The 13,002-nt window shown below is 38.9% G+C and overlaps 1 protein-coding gene across 4 annotated transcripts in view; it reads right to left on the minus strand.

Annotated features, from left to right (window-relative positions):
- Window positions 1-6,941: 6,941 nt before the first annotated feature.
- The window catches only part of ADAMTS9 (ADAM metallopeptidase with thrombospondin type 1 motif 9), a 170,831-nt gene continuing 164,770 nt past the window's right edge, over window positions 6,942-13,002 (minus strand). For 3 of the 4 annotated variants that reach the window (XM_067463451.1, XM_067463450.1, XM_067463452.1), the window contains one exon: window positions 6,942-12,812. The gene's annotated coding sequence lies outside the window, so the exon portion shown is untranslated. The remainder of the gene's footprint in view (window positions 12,813-13,002) is intronic. The other variant, XR_010909137.1, reaches the window with a different exon arrangement.

Below are 13,002 nucleotides of genomic sequence, written 5' to 3' on the forward strand. Positions count from 1 at the left end.
GTTCTGTAAATGTGTGTTCTACCAGCTTATGTTATTGTGACTGCAAAATAGGATCCTAACCATAGTTTACTCTTACAGTGACTAGCTACATCTTTGAATCATAGAAATATGACCAACTAATGACTATATGAAAGTGATTTCCTGTGCTTTATCATGATATGCAGAGGGCAAAGCAGCAGGAGACTTTGGGGACTTGTAAGATAGTTGTCTGTGGACCTCCTTTTCACTCATGGACTCCCCATAAATGGGTTTAGTTTCAGTATTTCTGGGTTTGGTCAACATTCATATGAATTCTTGACTACAGGGAACTATGTGTATGTTATTTCTTTAATTTAAGGTTTTGAACTGCATTCTAACATTTACTTTTATATGGTTTTACTGATAGGTTGGAGCCCCCAATGGTGCAGAGGGTTAAATTGCTGAGCTGCTGAATTTGCTGATCGAAAGCTCAGTGGCTTGAATCTGGGGAGTGGGGTGAGCTCCTGCTGTTAGCCCCAGCGTCTGCCAACCTAGCAGTTTGAAAACATGCAAATGGGAGTAAATCAATAGGTACCGCTTTGGCGGAAAGGTAATGCTGTCATGCCAGCCACATGACCTTGGAGGTGTCTACAGACAATGCTGGCTCTTCGGCTTAGAAAGGGAGATGAGCACCACCCCAGAATTGGACATGACTTAATATCAAGGGGAGACCTTTACCTTTACTTTACAACTGATAGGTTTATATATTTTGATCTGTGTTTGTTTTAATCTTTGTAAATTTCCTAGAGTGCCAAGTTTCCTCCAGACCAAAGCAGCTATTCAAGGTACTGAACTTATTTGAGAACTGTGTTTAGCACCTTGGATAGTTTTCACAAAGTCTGGAACAACACCAGACCCTTCACAAGAAAGTCTCAGAGGAAGGCAAAGGCAACCCCTTTTGAACAAATCAAGTAAAGAAAACCCTGTGATTGGTTTCACCTTAGGATTCCCCTCTGTTAGAAACGACTTGTAAGCATACAGCAACAACAACAACAAAAAACCCCAATAGTTATGATTTCATTCTAGGTCAATCTTCTCCAAGGGCTTGTGCTCACTAACTTCAAAGTCTGTCCCAGAGATATATTGATTCCCTAGCCATTTCCCCCTGGCATACCTGTATTTGCTTTGCACTGTATCTCCCATGGCCCACATGCATTTTGCCCGTCCAGAAAAATTAGAGAATACAACACTGGCTTTATTTTATGGGGAATTGATTCTTGTGATTATGCAAGAGGGCATAGACGGAAGTGTTCTTTCTGCATTTCTCCATTTGCAACCCCCTGTGTTTACTGCATCCAACACAGAACTTTCTATAGGACTTACTCTCAGCAATACTGTTTAACTGACTGCAAGAAACCATTGATCTTTACAAGTTTCTTATTAATATGATATTATTTATGTACTTAAAGGCACCACATCCCATTTGATATTGAAAGCTAAACAAAATCAGTCCTGGTGAATACTTGGATGGGAGAACTGCTCATGAAGACCAGGTGCTGTAGGCTACATTTCCGATGAAGGAACTGGCAAAACCACCTCTGAGCATTCCTTGCCTAAGAAAACCTTTTGAAATTCATGGTGTTGCCATAAGATGACAGGTGACTTGAAGGGGTGTGCACACACACACATAAGCAGATTCTCAGTGGAAGGAGTTTACAGTCCAATATTTGACAGATGAAACAAGACCAGAAGTCTATGGTGATATCGTAGGTCCAGGGAGGGGGGAAAAAGATAGGACCACCACTTATGCTTATGCATGGGTTGCATGGATTGAAACAAAGGCTCCATAGAAAAGGTAACTTTTGGAGACAAAAATAAATAAGATGGGTGGCCTCCTGTTGTAGGTACCAATAAATGTATTGGCACTCCCAACCCTACCCCCATTTCATGAGCATCCTGTTCCAATACACACAGAGGTTTCTGCCCAGAAGAAACATGCAATTTTAATTTTGAGAGTGAGAAAGACAGACAGAAGGGGGAAAGTGATGCGTAATGCATGCAAATCACCTCTCATGAATATATTTCTGCTGCAAAAACCTCCCTTGAGAAGCAGGCCTGAGAGGGCTTAAAATAACATATCTCCTGACTATAAGGTAGGTATAATCTTACTTTGATTAAATCCAATTCCTTGAGGTTCTACAAGGTATGTGCTTAAATGTCTTCAGTGTGATTTAGCTATGCATTTAAGCAATTTGCACCATGCAAAGTTCAGACATTTGGCTATATTGTGAATACCTTACATGCCTCCAGACGTTCACTATCTCAGAAGGAATAGATCTGGAAAGGTTAGCAGAGACACTAACTCACTCAGAAGTCAGTGAAATCATGAGCACATGTTAAGGAAAGCAGCCAAAGAGGTTATGCAGGAGTCAGGGAGTCACCATAAGAACTTCCAGGAACTTGTTACAAATTATAGTGAATTTTTAGATCAGATTTATTATGCCCAATAAAATGATCCATCCCTGAATGCATTCAACTGATCCAATAAACATAATAATAGGACTCATAATAGGTGATGGAGAGAAGAGTTAATCCATATGTAGCAAGAAATTAAATAGAAAGGGCATTTGATAATCCAGAGAAGGGGAAAAGAAATACAACCCAGCATGCAGCTATTTTTATATCACTCATTAACTTCCTCTATAAATCTGCACATGGAAAATCTATTCATTGCTGCAATCTTACTCAAATGTGTGAAGTACTGCCAAACTTCCTATATCTCATCCACTGATTAGGTTTTTTAACCTCCCCAAATGTCTCTGATAGCGATTTTGTAGCTTTTAAAGTAAAGATCTTTTTACCTCATATTTGCAATAATCTGGCATAGTTGCCATAAATCAGTATTTTTCATTCTTGGTAACTTGGCATCCATATCAAATCAGCTCTTTGGAATTCCAATTTTGTGTTTTATTAGACTAGAAAAAATTGCTATGATCAGAAATTCCATTGGGCATCTAGGTGATTAAGAGAGACAAATTAGGCATGGTCTCATGAACCTTTAATAATTGTGTAGAAGTTGAGATTTCAGTGTGTGCAATTTCCCCTTTAAACCTTGTGATAGGCTATACTCACAAATGCTTTCTTATCTGCAGAAGTTAAAGATGCATTGCCTGCCTTTGCCATATAGTGTCCCACTTGAACTGACTTCACACTAATGTTTTGCAAGATGAATGAATGACAGCACTAGGAAATATAGTGATCTTTTCGGTTTAGTTATTGAACTTAATGAGGTGTTGGACACAGGACAGTATGATTCCCGTATCTGTGGGAGATACATTCCAAGATCCCCTGTGGATGCCTGAAACTATAGATAATATCAATCTCTATATATTACCTATACTTAGGCTGGCTCCACCATTGAGGCCACATACATTGATGTGGATCCGGAATGGGGGGCATCTGCATTGTGCTGAACTTACTTGAAACAACTTGGGAAAGGGTTGAAAAACTCCAGTAATTACACATATATTGGTTGTTCTTGTTGTGTGTCTCATTTCTGACTGTAAGACCCTATCACCCTTGAATACTTCTGGTCCAGCCTAAAAACATAGATTTTTAAGCAGGCTTTTGGCCTCGAGTAGGCTGAAATGGGCCCATATGACACTGACACTCTGATGCTTTAGTTGTGAATTGATGGCAGCTAGTTTTAACTACAGATGGTCTGCGTTTTTAAATTGTGTTGTTTTATTTTATTTTATGTGTTGATAGTGGTTATTTTTATAATTTTTATGTGATACTGTTTTATACTCATGTATCATTTTATCTTATGTTCTGCACCTGGAGTGCCTTCTAAGCTGCCTCAAGTCCCTTTAGAGAGATGGTGGCTGGATAGAAATAAAGTTATCATTATCATTATTATTTGAAACACAACAAGATTAGTACACAGCAAACAAAGTCACTATGCTGGCTGTTGTATTGGATCACACGTCAGACACTTCACAAGTGCCTAGTACTGTGTGATGTATCGGCAAATAATGCATGCAGATCCCAGTAGGGTGGCCTTTTGCAGGTGACAGATGGTAATTTTGTCCGCATCGATTGTGTTTAAGTGCAGGCCAAGGTTGTTGTTCTCGGGGGGGGGGGGGGGGTTGCCTTCTTCTGAAGCTGAGAGAGTGATATTTGTCCAAGTCCATCTAGTATGTATCTATGGCCAAATGGGGATTTGACCCCTGGTCTCCGGAGTCATAGTCCAATCCACTACACCAGTGGTTCTCAACCTGGGGTCTCCAGATGTTTTTGGCCTTCAACTCCAAAAAATTCTAACAGCTGGTAAATTGGCTGGGATTTCTGGGAGTTGTAGGCCAAAAACATCTGGGGACTCCAGGTTGAGAACCACTGCACTACACCATGCTGGCTTTCACACATAGATTAGCAGCAGCTATAAAAAGGGGCTTCAGCTAGTTAGCTCTAAGGCATGTTTCTTTTCCATTTTCTTATTCTTGTCATTTGTTTTAGATAAGAACTGCTTAAGCATGTTTTCTCTGTAGAAACTTTGCCAAGCACTGATAAGCATGACAAATACTATATACACTACAAGCTCTGGAAATACTTAAAAATAAAGCAAGCTATAATCTGAGAGAAAGCAAGGGAAGAAAGAAATACATAGCTCAGCACACTCTTTATTGTAAGTCCTATTTGAATTTCATACATTTATGTATTTTATTGAGACAATCCCTCTTTTCCCTTATTTTGTATTCCCCATTTTTAAATAAAGTTTTCCAATATGTTTATGTGTTTTGTTGTGCCCAATTCCTAGAAATGTGATTTATTCTGACCTACAGGCCAATATTGAACAGAGTTTATGAATAAATAAAAATTAGGAACCCAATCCACATTAAAAATAATGTTTTAGTCAGTACATAGTACAATAATAGCAGAATATAAATTGTTTCCAATATTTAAATATTACAAATACTCTCCAGCATTTATGTCTCTTGCTCTCATGTCACTTAAACATAGAATTATGGAGTTGGAATGGGGCCACTGAATCCAGCCTACTGCTCACTGCAGGATCTTTAGCTGAAGCATTACCAGCAAGTAGCTACCCAGCCACTTTTTTGAAGACATCCAGAGAAGGAGACTCCATCACCTCCGTAGGCAATAGGAACCATTCCTGAATGTTGGTTACTGTCAAGGAGTTCCTTCTAAGGTTCAACTGAAATGTACCCTCTTGCAACTTAAAATCCTCCCGCTGCCTCAGAGGTTAAACTGATGCCACCACTTTCATTTTGAAGTTAAAGAATAAATGCTACAGTATCTTCATTTACAGTTGCACTCCTCTATGGGATGCAAGGAAAAACTATCTCATGGTTTGGATCCACAGGTCTACAGTGTTCCCTCACTTATTGCTGGGGTTCTGTTTCAGAACCATAAGTGAAAATCCGCAAAGTAGGGACGCTATATTAATTTAAATATTTATACATTATTTTATTTATTATTTTCTTAGCCACGCTTCCTTACCCACCTCCTGGCCCATCCCAAGGGCGCCTGCCTGCCTCCCTGGCCTCCGCAGACCCCTGCCGAGCCTCTGGAGCCACGCAGGCAGCAGTAGGCCAGGGAGGAAGGCCTTCCCTGCCACACCTCAGGCCTCTGCACTTCCAGTGTCTTTGGAGGCCAGGGAGGCAGACCTTCACCGCTGCGCCTCAGGCCGCTGCACTTCCGGGGTCCTTGGCCTCCACTGGATGTAAATATTTTATATTTTTAAGTAATATTTTCAAAAACCCGTGAAACAGTGAGTCCGCTAAAAGCGAACCGTAGTGAGGGAACACTGTTCATAGAATGAGAGAGTTGGAAAGATCCTCGTGGAAAGGATCCAACTCCTACTCAATGAAGTATCTCCAGGTAAAGAATCCCCAGTTGCCAGTCTCTTTTGAAAGATCTCCAGAAGATATTTTTCTAGGAAATTGGTGAACTGCTCTAGCTGTCAGGAAGTTCTTCCTAATATTTAATTGAAATCTACTCACTTGTAACTTAAACCGTTAGACATGGTCCTATCCTGTAGGGCAGCAAAGAACAAACCTGCCACCTCATCTTCAGCAGCCCTTTCAAGAGTGCAATCTTCTCTTCATTAGGCTTAATATGCACAGCTCCTTCAACCATTCTATGGGTCTTGCCCAGATGTAGATCTTTCACTAAAATAGGAACATCACCTCTGTGCTTTCCATCCAAAAAAGGAATGGCAAAGTGGTGTAGTCAGGAACTCCCCTGTGGTCATAGCACAGCTTAGATGTGCAAAGGGTATTGTTTTATCTTCCTATCTTGGGCAAAGAACCACCAGACAAATGAGCAGAAAAGTCCGTTTGCTCCAGGGACTGGGGATGGAACACTGAATGGCAAGAGTTCTGAGAAAGGCTCTGGTTGTACTGGTTGGGGAAATCTGGGAATTTTAATCCACCCAAAAATAACTTGTTTCTGATCCAGTATTGTTTTAAGTGCTGTGTGGCTTGAAATCATTTCTGAATTATGGTGACTCTCGGCGGTGCTCTGTTTTGCTGCCACCACACACTGCACTTCACTGGCATTTCCATGGATAGATTTATTCAGAAGGGAATTGCCTGAATCTGGCAGAGCATCTTCTCTGTATGTGTTTGGCACCACTTTAGCTACCATGGGAGTCATGGGAGTTGTAGTTTCAGATGGTCTTTAGCTTTCTCTGCCAAAGAGTGCTAGTGTCTCACCAAACAACAACTCTCATGATTCCACAGCATTAAGCCATGGCAGTTAGTGGTGTCAAACTGCATTCATTCTCCACGGTAAATGTGCCCCGAGGGAAGTTTTCAGGACCAAGCAGAGATTCAAATCCTGGTCTCTCGGTGTTCTAGTCTAACACTCAAACTACTACATCATGCTGGCTCTTGATCCACTGTTACATTTTTTCCTCCTCTATGTGAATGACTATATCACAAAATGACTGGACAGCACTCTTTTAAATTAAAAAAACCCAACTTTATTGAAACCCATGTGTACAGTGTGTTTTGGCCATAGGATACCACATAGGCAATGATGCATGATGATGGTAAACAAAGGAAGACCAGAGAAACACATCTTGTAATCTTTTTTTGATGGTCAAATTTTTTTTTTAAAAAGAGAAAGCAGAATATCCAAAGTGCTTGCAAAAGTTATTGAGTTTCATAAAAATAATGTCATGGGTACAAGAGTACAATATTTATATATGCACTTGACATGGTCCTCCTTTTGCAAAGCAATGACAACCCATCAGTCACACTAAAAATAGTATGTAACAATCATTTCTTTACATTTCATAATTTTAAGGCTTGTTTTTGCCCTGTTGATAGTCATTATGATACTACTTGGTATAAAAGCAGGTACAGTCTTTAAAAAAACCAATATTTCTTAACATAAATACATAGTCACTTCATTACTGAAAACAAAAAGCAAATTGCAAATTTCTAAGCATCAATTAAGCACCACTGTTTCTGTCCTAATGCTTATAGTGCAATTTTCCCTTTTCCTTACACAGTTTTAAAATGATGAGTGGCAATAACTTTTAATTTTTTTTAAAAAAAGCTTTTCCTTAAATTACTTGTGGTTTCTACAGAATGTATCTTGAAATGGTATTTTTGGCATTTTGTAAAGAATGGACACAACCTTCATATGAACATTTAGTCTTCCACAGATATCTAGATATTTAGTTCTTTTGAGATATATGCTAAGATAATTTATATAGAGAATAATACGTGTAGAGCCAAATGAAATACAGTCTAATTCATCTGGGTGGCAGAAAGCAAGAACTTTTAGATGATGAGATTTTAGATAATGTCAATGAACATAGGAAGCTGCTTATATTGTATAGGTCTACTTAGGCTGCCAACAACCATGGAAGGATCATGGTGAGATCCATTTCAGTGGAGAAATTATACTTCAAACAATCAAAGCATGATTTTTTCTACTGGGCAAGAACATGTCATACAGTCTACAAAGATCTTATACACCTTGAGATCTTTGCCCAGACTTCAACTATGCATCCTTGTCAAATGGCTGCCAGTGTCACTCTGCTTTGTTGTTGAGTGTGGGAAATCTGGTACCCTCGCCTACATCGCTCGCTTCCAGCTGGGGGGAAGTGTGGAGTGCATGTGGAGAACATGGCTTCCCCACACTGAGTCTAATGGCAATATGGGAAGTTTCCCATGTTGCCACGGCAGCACATGCCATCTCCATCCTCCTTCACTCACAGAGCTGCGCCGGCATCATCTGACAGGAGCCGCCTAGCTCAGTGGGTGACCAAGGCCAAATGGGCATATGCTGCTGAATTTAGCCCTATGTGAAGAGATCTTAAAGATCAGTATCCCAGCTGGCCCAATACTGCCTACTCTGACTGGCAGAAGTTTGCTTATTTCAGATATGCTCTAATCTAGAAGGTCTACTAGTGCTTTATGAATACAAAATATGCTTGTCACTGCTGAATGACAGCAGTACAGAACCATTACACAATGAATCAGGGTACATAGTGGTCAATATTATAATGTAATGTAAAACCAAGCGTGTCTTTTTAAAATGTATCTTTTACATTTACAGAATGTTGAGGTTCTATGTGTGTGTGTGCATACGTGTGTCTAGTGAAACTTGTCTACAGAAGGTCATACACTGGCCTTGATCCAACCAAGGTAAAACATTTGTCTTGCAGATAACTGAGTTTATACTGGAAAGAAACCCAACACAAGTTGCCCATTTTATTCTATTTACATGGATTCACACATACCAGGGTATTGTTCTCATGAGTCCCATGAGTGATTTAATTTAATTCCAACCATGTTGGTGCATGAGGTCTCCAGATAGGCCCAGCCACAACTTACAATGCGAATGAAGCATCTGGCTCTTGCATATTTGGCAATAAAACAGAGTCTCAGCATAACTGAACTTCTAGTAATCAAGATTAACTTCTGGCTCTTCTGAATTATTTCTGGAGCAAAATCCAGCAACTATGCTCATCCCTAGGTACAACCTGTTGAACAGATGGTTGTGTTTAGACTGGAAATGAAATTCTCTGTGATTTAAATCCAGCAAATGGAAAATGTCTATCTTTTACCATTCCAACCACCCCCAGCTATATAGAGGGATGGCAATTTTCCATCCCCAAGGATCTAATCTCTAATTTGATGTAGGAAAAATATACAAAATATGAGATCAAAATTGGATACAGGAAATCCATGTATGTGTATTTATGTATGTAAAAAACATACAAACATACAAGACACTTTGGAAAGAATCATTGTATCTAGGGATTCTTCTATTACTTTCTGTGCACACATATAGAAAAGTGTGCATTTTTCTCTAACATTTGTTTTAGAACTTCTTTTGTGAAGTCATTATTTTGCAGTTCTGTTTTAAATCAGAAACAGCCAAGAGGCTTGTGGAACCTAAAAGACTAGCAAACTCTAAAGATGAACAAGTTTTAATTGGCATAAGCTTTCCTTCACAGACATCAAGGACAACAGTTTACACACCAGAGTTTTAAAGAGATCCAAATACTTTTTTTTTTCAGATGGATCTAGACATCCAGAGAAAATCACAAACTGCCTCATTATCACAAAACCGGATGCATGAGTTGAGGAACATGGTGCCCTGATCTTGCAATGACTTCAGAGTCTATTAGACCTACTTCTTCCTATGCCAGTGTTAAGGATAGTGAGAAAAGAGTTAACAATTCTGATAGCACCATATTGATTGTAAAGTATAGTTTAACTTAAGACAATTGATGTCAACTTGGGCAATTGATGGTGAAAGAAAAGTCTGTAACTGAACAATACATATTATAGAAACACAAAATGTGAAAAGCATGACTCAGGGGAAGCTAGATATAGTGAAACAAATGGAATACTGCCATACTTCAGATGAGAGGACTAAAGGTGCCAGGAAAGGGAAGACTTGGAATGATTACTGAAGCAAGTCAAGGAAGAAAATGCAAAGGCAGATTTACAGCTGAACCTTAAGAAAATAAAAATAACGACCAGAAATGATTTACAGGAAGATAAAGTAGACGATGAAGAAACTAAAATAGTTCAAGATTTTCTATACCTTGGTTCAGTCATTAATCATAATGGAGAGTATAGTCAAGACATCGGAATGTATCTTTCCTGCTTCTTGGCAGGGGGTTGGACTGGATGGTCCATGAGGTCTCTTCCAATTCAATGATTCTATGATTCTGTGATACCTTGCACTTCGACAAGCAGCTTATGAAGGAACTAGACAAGATTCTCAAGTATTAAGATGTATCATTGAGTACTAAAGTTTAGATGGCTCACCACATTTCCAATTTCAACATATGGTTTCAAAACTTGGACAAGGAAGATTGCTGACAGGAAAAAATGAAATCATTTGAAATGTGGTGCTGCAAAAAGATACTGTGGAGTGCTAAAAGGACACCTCACTGGGCCCTAGATCAAATCAAGCCTGAACTCTCTCTAGAGGCCAAGTTGACTAAACAGAGACTGTTATACTTGGGACACATCAGAGAAGGTATGACTCACTAGAAAAGGCAACAATGCTTGGTAAGAGAGAATGCAGGAGAAAAAGAGGAAGACTGAGTTCCAAATGAATAGACTAAATCAAGGGAGCAGGGATCCCTTGCGCCTGCAAGAGCTGAGCAGGGATGCTGGTGATAGAGAAACATAGACATTTCTCATTCTTAGAGTTGATATAATTCAAAGTAAAGGTGGTGGCAGTTAACAGCAGTAGCAATGTGACATGACATGACACAAAGTCCTTCATCAGTAAACACCTGTCCATTGAGGTCTATTTTGGCAAGATGGATGAAGATCTGTATGTCTCCAATGCATGTGTTTTAAAATTTGCAGTGGTGAGGTAAAGTCTTTGCACATTCAGTTCATTTGCTGTTACTGTGGCATTTTGAATTAATACATCACTATAAGAAACCGAAACAGAAGTATGGAGAAGTTTATTCATATTTGTTAAGATTTTGCAAATCTGGTACTGCAGGCAACAGTTTTGCTGTAGTTGACAGTCATCCCAAAAATAATTATGGATATTGAAATTTGATAAATCCCAAACAAAATGGTTTTCTCCTCTGCCCTGACCACAGAATATGTGTTGGGAATCAGTCATACACAATTCAATAACTGATTGTGGGATATTGGTTTATTTTTCTAATTATCTGTACAATAAATTAATGCATTTGTGAGAATTTTATTTTGCTTGGTACTCTTTCTTCTTTGAGGTGCTAGTCTTTCTAGTTCTGATTCAAAGGTTGCAAAGAAAAACATGACACAAGGGGGCCTGGAGTCTTCAGAAAGAACAGTAGAAATCATGTGACTCCTGCCTCATGCTGGGTAGTGAAGGAGAACTCAAAAAGTATGATCTTTGCATCCATGAAAGCTTACGCTGAGTAAAACTAGTTCGTCCCTAAAGTGCCATTAAATTCCTTATTTTTCTTGCAACAGGTGAGACAGCTACCCCCCACATGGCTGCAAATATGCATGAAATGAAAGAGTGGTAAGAAATCAGTATAATTCCTAGGAAATACATTCATTTCCTAAGCATAAATAAATAAAATCAGGAAAGAACTTTCTGTGAACTTCTGAAGAACACGAAGGTTCCCTTGAACTCTGTTTAAAAATCATTCTTATTTTCAAAGACTGGCATCCTAATAGTAACATACTCTAGTATTTTATGTCTTTTTCTTTTAGTCATTATAGAACGAAGAACTTAAAACCTCTTCCATACAATGGCCTCTACCCCCTCAAAACAGACTTTTTCCAAGGGAACTGCACTATGACTGAATAGTGGCCAGCGGAGAGAGGCGGGCACTGGGCAGTGGTGGAGGGATTAGTTATTTGCCTATACTCTCCAAAGGACAGTCATACAAGAAATATGTAGACTTTGGAGGAGTTCTCAGAAAATGACATGAGTCCTGCAGCAGGAAGATGAGTCCTGAGGAAGGCGAGAAGGGTGACAGGGCATTTTCTGTCTGAACTAAACTTTATGCCCTGTCGCTCAGTGCAGAATCTTGGCCAATGTTTGGATGTGACCTCAATTGATCCCAAATTACTTATTTATCTTCCATTACTATGTGGTGTGCTACAGGATTTAGTCTATAAATCCTAAAGGATATTAATAAATATTATCATGTTAGCACCAGGCCAGTGGCTATTAAGGTACTGGCCAGAAGAGGTTGTATGCCATTACAAAAATATCCAAGGCTATTGATAAAGCCATGGTATCCTGGTGTGTTTTCACTGAGTCCCTGCATAACACCAATGGACTTACACATTTTTTAAAAATATCATAATTTTCTCTTTCTCCTAAGAAAGAAGTTCTAAAATGCCAAAAATACCTAACACAAACCATTTAGCACCTTACAAAGATCAGTGCAGCCTGTAAAAATGATGAAAAATGACTGATTGAAGGTAAACAATTGAGTATAGTGACAATAAAAGTATCACTTTTGTCATAATGCTACATATAATGTAGAGTACGTAAAATGCAGTGGTATGACTGCAAGATTTAAAAATTAAAATTAAAAAAAAACACAGGATAAGCAGCCTTAATATAAACATTTTACGTACAAAAATATTAAATCAAAAATAAATAATTCCAGACATAAATATTATACTTTACAACATAAAGAATATACACCACACACTCCCATACATACGCATGCACACACACACATACATATGCAAACAAGCATAGACATGCATGCATCCATACACACATTCAGATGCACACAAAGAGGAAAAAGTACAAAAGTGGAAGGCAAGAGGTATTGCTTCATTATCCTTCATCCGTCTTGCTTCAGCTCCCGGCATTCAGAACTCCTGGGAATTGAAAACATGATGCAGACTTTTCATTTCAACTTTCAGTAGCATTGGTGGACTAAAAAAGAACAGTTTGTCCCTTCATGAGGGAAGCCATCTGAATGAGCACAGGACACAAAAGAGCACTTTTCTTTCTTTATACAGCTCAATCTGGGTCAAATATATTTTTATACTTTCTCCTGGAAGAATA

Source organism: Anolis sagrei, chromosome 2, assembly GCF_037176765.1.
Source record: "Anolis sagrei isolate rAnoSag1 chromosome 2, rAnoSag1.mat, whole genome shotgun sequence".
Lineage (NCBI taxonomy): Eukaryota > Metazoa > Chordata > Lepidosauria > Squamata > Dactyloidae > Anolis > Anolis sagrei.